At 46.8% G+C, this 8012-nt stretch overlaps 1 pseudogene; it reads left to right on the top strand.

Annotated features, from left to right (window-relative positions):
• Nucleotides 1-1929, top strand: part of LOC114009061 (tricarboxylate transport protein, mitochondrial pseudogene) — a 4245-nt pseudogene extending 2316 nt beyond the window's left edge.
• Nucleotides 1930-8012: the final 6083 nt, after the last annotated feature.

The raw sequence follows: 8012 nt of genomic DNA, 5'->3' as shown, positions 1-8012 counted from the left end.
ACCCTCCATGCCACCTGCTGGTTCATTATAATGACACTCTCCTAAAGCAAAAAAAAAAAAAAAGAAGAAGAAAGAAACCTCAGATATAAAAACATGAAAACATTCAGCATCTCTTATGAAAGAATTGCAAATCAAACCCAAGAAGAGCTGTCACCTAACCCCAGTCATTATAGCAATGATCAAAGCAACAAAGAATGGGGCCAGCAGGTCTCATGGTGGTTAAGGACACTGGACTCCCACATGGCCAACTGTGGTTCTAGTCCCAGACCTGGTGGCTTGCTTTCTCACTTTTCCTCTCACTCTCTTTCACTCTGTCCTTCTCTGATCAAATTAAAATAAGTAAATGAAGTTAAAAAAAAAAAGCATTTCAAATATTGGCAAGGCTGAGAAGAGGGAACCCTCATGCATTGCTACTGGGAATGTATAGTCACTGTGGAAAACAATCTGAAGGTTCCTCAGAAAACAAAAAAAAATAGCATTACAGTATGACCCAGCAACCCCACATTGGGTATATATCCAAAGGACAGAAAAATCACTCAATCAGAGAGATATCTGCACATCCATTTTTACTGCAGCTTTATTCATGATATGGACTCAGACTATGTACGCACAACTGACAAGTGGTTTGGGAAAATGTGGCGCATATACTCAGCCATAAAGAACAACGCTTATATTACATATCATATATTTGATAAATATATCCTATTATTTGACATAGAGTGGATGAACCTAGAAGATACCTGCTAAGTGAGATAAGCCAGATTATGGTAGACAATCATGTCTGTGCTTAACATACCCAACGTCCATGCTCTGTGGTGGAAACGGAAGGCCTGGAAAGCATAGAGATTGAGTCATGGGAGCTACCAGGAGCTGCTTCAGGTTCATGAGGAAATTTCTACAATGTAGGTAAATAAGCAGGAGAGGTAATAAACCCACTGCCGCCATGTGGCCCCAGCACCCAGGATAGGAGGCTCGTACTGAAGCCAGTGTCAGGCTCCTCACCTCCCACCAGCCAAGGCCGACCCCGTGTACCTCTCCTCTGTGCTCTGGTGGCAGTTGTGCCAGGCTGTGTCTGGGAAGGCCACGCTGACTCAGCAGTGAAAGGTGACCCTGGCAGGTGTCCCGGGAGGCACCATGGAAACCAGCATCACTTTCCCCACAGAGGATGTGGAGATGCAGCTGTGGCTGGAAGGTGCCACAGACCGTCTGAAGTCATGTCTCCCAGGTCTCTATCCTACCCTCAGCTCCCACTCTAGGCTCCATCCCCAAGGCAGTGGTCAGGTTCAGAATGTTCCAGTGCCTCAACCAGCATACACGGGACCCCCAGAGACCACCGGACTGTACTCAAGGGCTGCTGTGCGGCCTAGGCGCTGTGTGGCAGAAGCTGTGGTGATCAAGGTAAAGTTCATCTACCCCCAGACCTCCCCCGAGTCCTGGTGCAGAGCATTTTTCCATCACGTTAAGGAGATTGGGCCGAAAGCCCAGGTGCAGAGGATTTTTCCATCACGTTAAGGAGATTGGGCCGAACAGGATGTACCAGGGCCTCCCAGCCACTGTCCTAAATCAGGGCTCAGATCAAACCATCCCTTCATGGTCATGACTTTCCCATGCAATTGGCACCGAAGGCACAAACCCAACATGCCTGTGAATTCCCTAGTTACTGGGGTCCTCAGCGCCATCACTGTGCACCCAGTGTGTTCCAGAACACTCCTTCGGAGATGATCAAGACCCAGATGCAGGGGCTGAGGGCACACAAATGCAGAAACACGTGCCACTGGTCCTCGCAGAGCCTTAGGGATGAGGGGCTTAAGGCATTCTACCAGGAGGGGCACACTTTCCTGCTGGGCTGAGTCTGCCGGGGTGAGCCCTCATGTTTATCATCCCCGGTGAAGTCATGAGCTGCTCCACAAAGTGTGGAAAACGGACTAAGCCCGGAGGGCCCAAGTGGGGGCTGCCCTGCCAGACCAGCTCCCACCACCCTCCTCTCAGGAGATTCTAGTGAGTGGTGTCAAAAGGCCCCCCTCCCTCATCCCTCCAGCTCTGTGACCCATCTGTCCATTGTGTCCCACCGTGTTGCATTCCCCAGTGGTCTGTATGTGACATCACTGTTGTGTCCACATGTCCTGCCTGGCCACAGGGTGCCTGGGTTTCCCTCTGGCCTGTGACTCTGTGTCCATTGGACCATGTGCTTACTTTAAGCCATGTTCCTGATCTGTGGCATGTTACCCGTTGCCCCTGGGGAGCCCATGTGGCCTGTGTTCTAGGCCCAGGGCCATGACTGGGTTGCAGGTCAGTGCTTTCTACCCTGGGTGGCAGGGGCATCTTACCCGGGTCAACCACAGCTCCTCTGGGCCTTGGCGCAGCCTCACCCCATTCCAAGGCCATGTCCATGCCCTCTCGCCCCCACTTTTTCCATGGTCAGCCTTAACTGATTCTCAAACTCTCCCTGTGGCCTAAGACCTCCCCCAAGTGGCACCCACCACTCTCGGGACCACCTTGCCAAGGCAGAATAAATCAGATCCTCTCTCTCTCTCTCTCTCTCTCTCACACACACACACACACACACATAGTCACACACACAACAATAAGGGGAAGAAGCTACTGGATGGTGTGCCACAGCAGAGGAAAAAATATGAACAAAAAAATTTTTTGAGAGGTTTTTGCTATAGGGCACGTGCACTCGCCAGAAAGATAGAGACAGAAACAGAAGGTGAGAAATCTCCTCCCAGGGGGGATGGCCATGCTGCAATCCCTTCTCCTCCATTCTCCTCTCGAGATCTTGGGCACACACGAACATGTGCCCAGTGTGATTTTAAGCCACTGGGTTCGGGACTCGAACTGCAGTCAACTACGTGGGAGTCCAGCAACATGGCCATTTTGCTAACTGCTGGTCCCAAACATATGAACAATTTACACATTCAAAAACAAAACTAGTAGAACTATTGTCAAATGTGCACAATGTAAGGCAATGCTTAATTTTGAGGAAGATGAATATGCATATACCACTGGTTTGATTATCATGCCTCAAAAAAAAAAAAAAAAAAAAGGAAAGGAGCCCCCAGGTGTGTTGGGGTCCTTCGTGCCACCTGCCTTCTCAGAGAGGCAGGGGAAACAAAGGTTTGACAGCAAGTAGTTTATCTGAGAGATGATCTCAGAAAGCATTAGAAGGGCAGTGAGAGAACAGGGCAGAAAAGCAGAGACCAAACAGGGTGGGCCGAGGAGTGGGTTACCACTGGAGCAACCAGGACTCTCAGGAAGCTCTGGAAGAGTATGCAGAAGAGTGCCTCATCTCTCTAGACGCATGCACACCGGAATCCCCCAGAAGGCCTATTCAATCACTGGCCGCTGGGCCTGCACTTGCACTGAGTTTCTGACTCAGCAGGCCTACAGTGGGCGGGGCCTGGAGATTCGCACTTCCATTGATCTCCCAGGTGATGCTGTTGCTGCTGATCCTGGACAGAACTCTGAGCATTGCCAGTGAAGCACATGCCTCAGAGTGGTCTGGCCAAGACAAGGAGTCCCATGTTCATCTATCAGTTCTCATCTCCCATTGGTTGAAGGCTGTTCCTGGGGAGATTAACTTCTTGGTGCCTTGCATACTAGCTGTGCAAGGCCCTGCAGCCAGAGAAAGTCCTCAGGCAGGAAGTAACAGTACTAAGACACAGTGACTGCTGTCCTGGTGGCTCTTGCACTCACAGCTGTGGGGCCTCCAACAGATGTCTCACCCTTTCTGAGCCACAGCTGGAGATGCTCAAGGCCACACTTGATCTTGAAAATTCCCTGATCCTCTGTCCAGAAAATCCTTGCAGGCTGACAATTAAATCCAAGTTTCCGCATTCAGTCACAGTCACTGAAGATGTGGATCCCAGAAGAGAGCTCTAAGAAAACACCAGCATTCATGCTTGTCCCTGCCTGCACAGCCCCTGCAGGATGCTCCTTTGCACAGATGGTGCTGCCCCCAGAGTGCCAGACAGTGTTCTTCAGTGCCCTCAGGATCCCTGGGGTGGGCATCCTGGGTGGGGCTCTCAAGACACTGGTCCCCAAGCACCAGGCTCACTGCCCTCCATTGCTTTCTTGGCAGGTTTATCCAGTATTAATGAGGCACTTAGTCTCAATCAAGGAGAACTGTAAAACTATGCATTTTCTTTTAATGGGTTATGCTATTAAAATAATAAGCTGCTTAATCTGTTCGTTTAGGGGAGAATAATGTGCTAGGGCAACTCTACTGTTCTCCTATCTCCCATCCTTTCCCTAAATAGCCTAGCAAAGACCAGTGCCTGCTGACTCAGCTTTCTGGGCACATGGGTATATAAGGGCAGCCCGGACTCCTCCAGAGTACTGAGCAAAGGACTCTGACCTTTCTAGTGTCAGGAAAGCTAATTCTCTTGCAGCTGGTATAGAGGAAACTCTTGGAACTCAGATTCAGATATAGTGATATGGTAGGCATCTTGGATTTGTCTTTTAAGCAGCAAGATCCCCTTTTGTTACAAATAAGTTCCCCAATTTTCAGAGTCAGTTTGTGGGACTCTGCAAGGCTGATCCACATGGGGAGATTCTAGGTTCCCCTGAAGAGTCTCCCCTAAGTACATTGGGCATATTCATGCCCAATGATCTAGGGCTGGCTGAGGCTCGGGATGGATTATGGCATGGAGACCCTGTTGGGGGTGTTGTCTTTCTGTCTGTCTCTCTCTCACACATGGAAGAAATAAATGAATACACTTTTTAAAAATCCTGTCTTCCCATTTTTAATCCCAATAGTTTGAGACAATGCAGTCCACCTGGCAAGCCTCATCAGCATATTTAATAATGCTGGGACAGTGATTGGCTCAGAGAAGAAGATATGATCTAAGCCATCCAATAAGAATTTATCCAGGAATGTTTACTGAGTCAATCAAGAAGAGCTACTGTTTTTTTGTTTGTTTGTTTTGATAGCTTGCTATAGGGTATGTGTGCTTGCCAGAGAAAGAGAGCAAGAGAAATCAGCTCCCAGGGGACTGGCCACTCTGCAATCCCTTCTCCATTCTTCTCTCGGGATTTTGGGCATGCATGATTTTCAAGCCTCTGGGTCCAGACTTGAATCACTTAGTTGGCCATATGGATCCAGCAGCCTTAACCTCTGCAACCCTGGTGGCCCAAGAGCCACTTTCTTTATGTTGAACTTGGAGTTGTAAGGATGAACATCTGAAGCTTCTGGGGCCACATGACGGAGGTCCTGCCAGAGAATGAAGGCACACTGACAGGCAGAACCAAGAGTTGGAGAGAGGCAGCACTTTAAGAGATGTTACTCAAGTGCCTAGACCCAGTTATACCTGATAACTATGCCAATCCCTAGACTTTTCAGGGATGTCAGCCAACAAGTTCCTTTTTATGTTCTCAAAAGTTTCTGTGTCTTGCTTCTGAAAAAAATTAGGTCTAGTACATGTGTATTCACATCACACCCTCCTCCTGGCATATATAGCCACCTACATGAACTCAGATAAAATCCTGACTTCCCTGTGAGATCTCCTCTACTGCTCTGCCTCTTGAACCTACCCCCCCCTTCACTGGTGACATTCCACAATTTGAATACCATTGCTACGTCATCCTGCAGAAAGGTGACAGATACCCCAGAACCAAGATTCTGGATTTGCTACTTCACTTGGTACAGCCCCTGTCTCTGCGAAGGCCACACCAACACCGTGTTTGATTCATAAAAACTCAGAGGTACTTTGGAAAATCTCGTGACATTCTCTTCACTTGTCAAGACTTCCCTGGGTAAGAAGTCTTATGATGCCATAAATAACTGTTATCGTTTGACTTGTCTGCATAGCGTAGAGGGCCAGGGCAGTAGCAAGACCTGACAATATATTTTGATGAATCATGGGAAGGCCCAGACTTTCACTAGCCGTCACTGCAAGAGAAGGGTGGGGGACTTGGGGACCTTTATTCTGTCCATCCCTCTGCACGGACCATCTCTTTTTCTCCACCAAGCAGCTATACTTTTTCTTCCTTCAAGGTTCATTCCCAAGGAGTCCCCTTTCTGAAGCCCATCTATGGCTTTCCAAGAAGAATCAGATGTTTTACTTTGGGAACTCTTCATCTTCTTCCTTAGAATCCAGAGAAAGAGTAATGAGAAAACAAGGCCCATCTCTTCAAGGTCAATCCATAACCTATTTGCCATTCTTTGTGTTTCCTTTGTCCCAAGGAATACCTGACATACTCCAAAGGAGGCTATGTGTGTGTGTATAAGCACATATACATATACGATTCCTCTTGCTAAGACATCTAGACTTTTTCCACACTGTTTGGAGGTTAGGAAGAAGGTATCTTTGGGGGCCATATTTCTCATACAAGTGCCATCTGCCTTTTTTTTTTTTTTAAGATTTATTTTATTACTTTTATTTTGACCAGAGAGAGACAGATAAGGAGAGAGAGGGAAAGTGAGAAAGCAAGCTACCAGGTCTGAGACTTGAACCGTGGTCTACCATGTGAGAGTCCAACGCCCAACCACTATGCCACCTGCTAGCCCCAAGTGCCATCTTCTTTTAGGCATACTGGTCATTGCTAATGGGATAGAAAGTTACTTGGTTCCTCCTGCTGCACAAGAGTGGTTGAAAGTTTCTTGCTGAACACCTGATCTGCTGCTGAGCAATCCTGAGTCTCTGATGTTTTGTTATGACAGGTCTTAGAGCGTGGTCACTTTCGTCCCCTCCCTCTTGCTTCAAGTAGGTGTGGAGGAATGCACCCCAGGTCACATTTTCTTCTTCAAAATACAAAAAGAATTCGGAAAATTTCAAGAAAAATTGAATTTAAGTATGATTTTATTTTGGTAAACTGAAAAAAATGTAAAATCCAGGGGCCAGCAGGCGGTGCAGTGGTTAAAGTATTGAACTTCTACGTGGTCGATGGTGGTTCAAGTCCCAAACCTGGCAGCTTGAAAATCACTCCAGGCACATGTGTTCTAAACTCTTGAGAGGAAATTGAAGGACAAGGGATTGTAGCATGGCCTTCCCTCTGAGGGGTTGATTTCTCACATTCCTCCTCACTGACTCTCTCTCCAATGAGCACATACACCCTACAGCAAAAAACCTTTAAAAAGTAATTTTGAAACCCATGCAAGTTTTTCATGATATGCATTTTCCTTGAAAACTTTTTGAAGATTCCCTCCTTACACGTATCAACTTAATCATATGGAACACTGATGGACAACAAATTGATTACATTTTTAATTTTTTAATTTTTGTAATGGCCGAAGAGTATATGTACTCTCCAGAGAGAGAGGGGGGAAAAAAATCCCACAATGGAGTGTGTCACACCACAATACTTTCATATCTATTTCTTCATTCTGTTGGAATAGAACATAGACATACACTCGTCCACCCTATTTGCAAGCTACCTGGGTCAAGATTCTAACTTTAGTCAGCCCCGTGGGATCTGGCACCTTTAACCACTAAGCTATGGGGCCAGCCCATAATTGTATTTTTATATCCAAGTTCTGATTGGTTTTAAATCCTAATTCAGGAGTTATTAATGTATGAAGATTTAAGATCCCTCAAAATCACATTTTTTCTCCTTTATTATAAGCGGTGTCTTTCAAAATCGTTTTTTTTTTCTTTAAGCCTTAAGAAAATCTGATACGTTTATGGTGACTTTACCAGTTAGGTAATGATATGCCCTTCTCCTTTTGGTGGGGAGGGTAGTTGAGTATCCCTGCTTTGTTTTCCTGAGTTTTAGGGTCTTCTCCATCAACGTTCTCTTTGACTACACAAGCCAATAAACGACGCAGGCAGGGCATAAGTAGGTGGCCTAGGCTTGGTCATTCATACTCACCCTCTCCAGACTTTTGATTGGAAGTGAGAGACTCAAAGAAGCAGGAAGAGAGAGTTTTTTCTTCTGGTGATGGTGAGGACAATGTAGATAGAGTATCAACACAATCCAGAATCTAGAGGTCGCCTAACAGTACCAAGGGTATCCCCATACCCGCCTACTTTGGTGGCACAAGATTGGCTACCATTCTGCAGTGAAGCCTCCAG

Source organism: Tupaia chinensis, unplaced genomic scaffold (assembly GCF_000334495.1).
Source record: "Tupaia chinensis unplaced genomic scaffold, TupChi_1.0 Scaffold000451_2, whole genome shotgun sequence".
In the NCBI taxonomy this organism is placed as follows: Eukaryota; Metazoa; Chordata; class Mammalia; order Scandentia; family Tupaiidae; genus Tupaia; species Tupaia belangeri.
The sequence above is the reverse complement of the archived record's forward strand: the minus strand, read 5'-3'. Positions and strand labels throughout refer to the sequence as shown.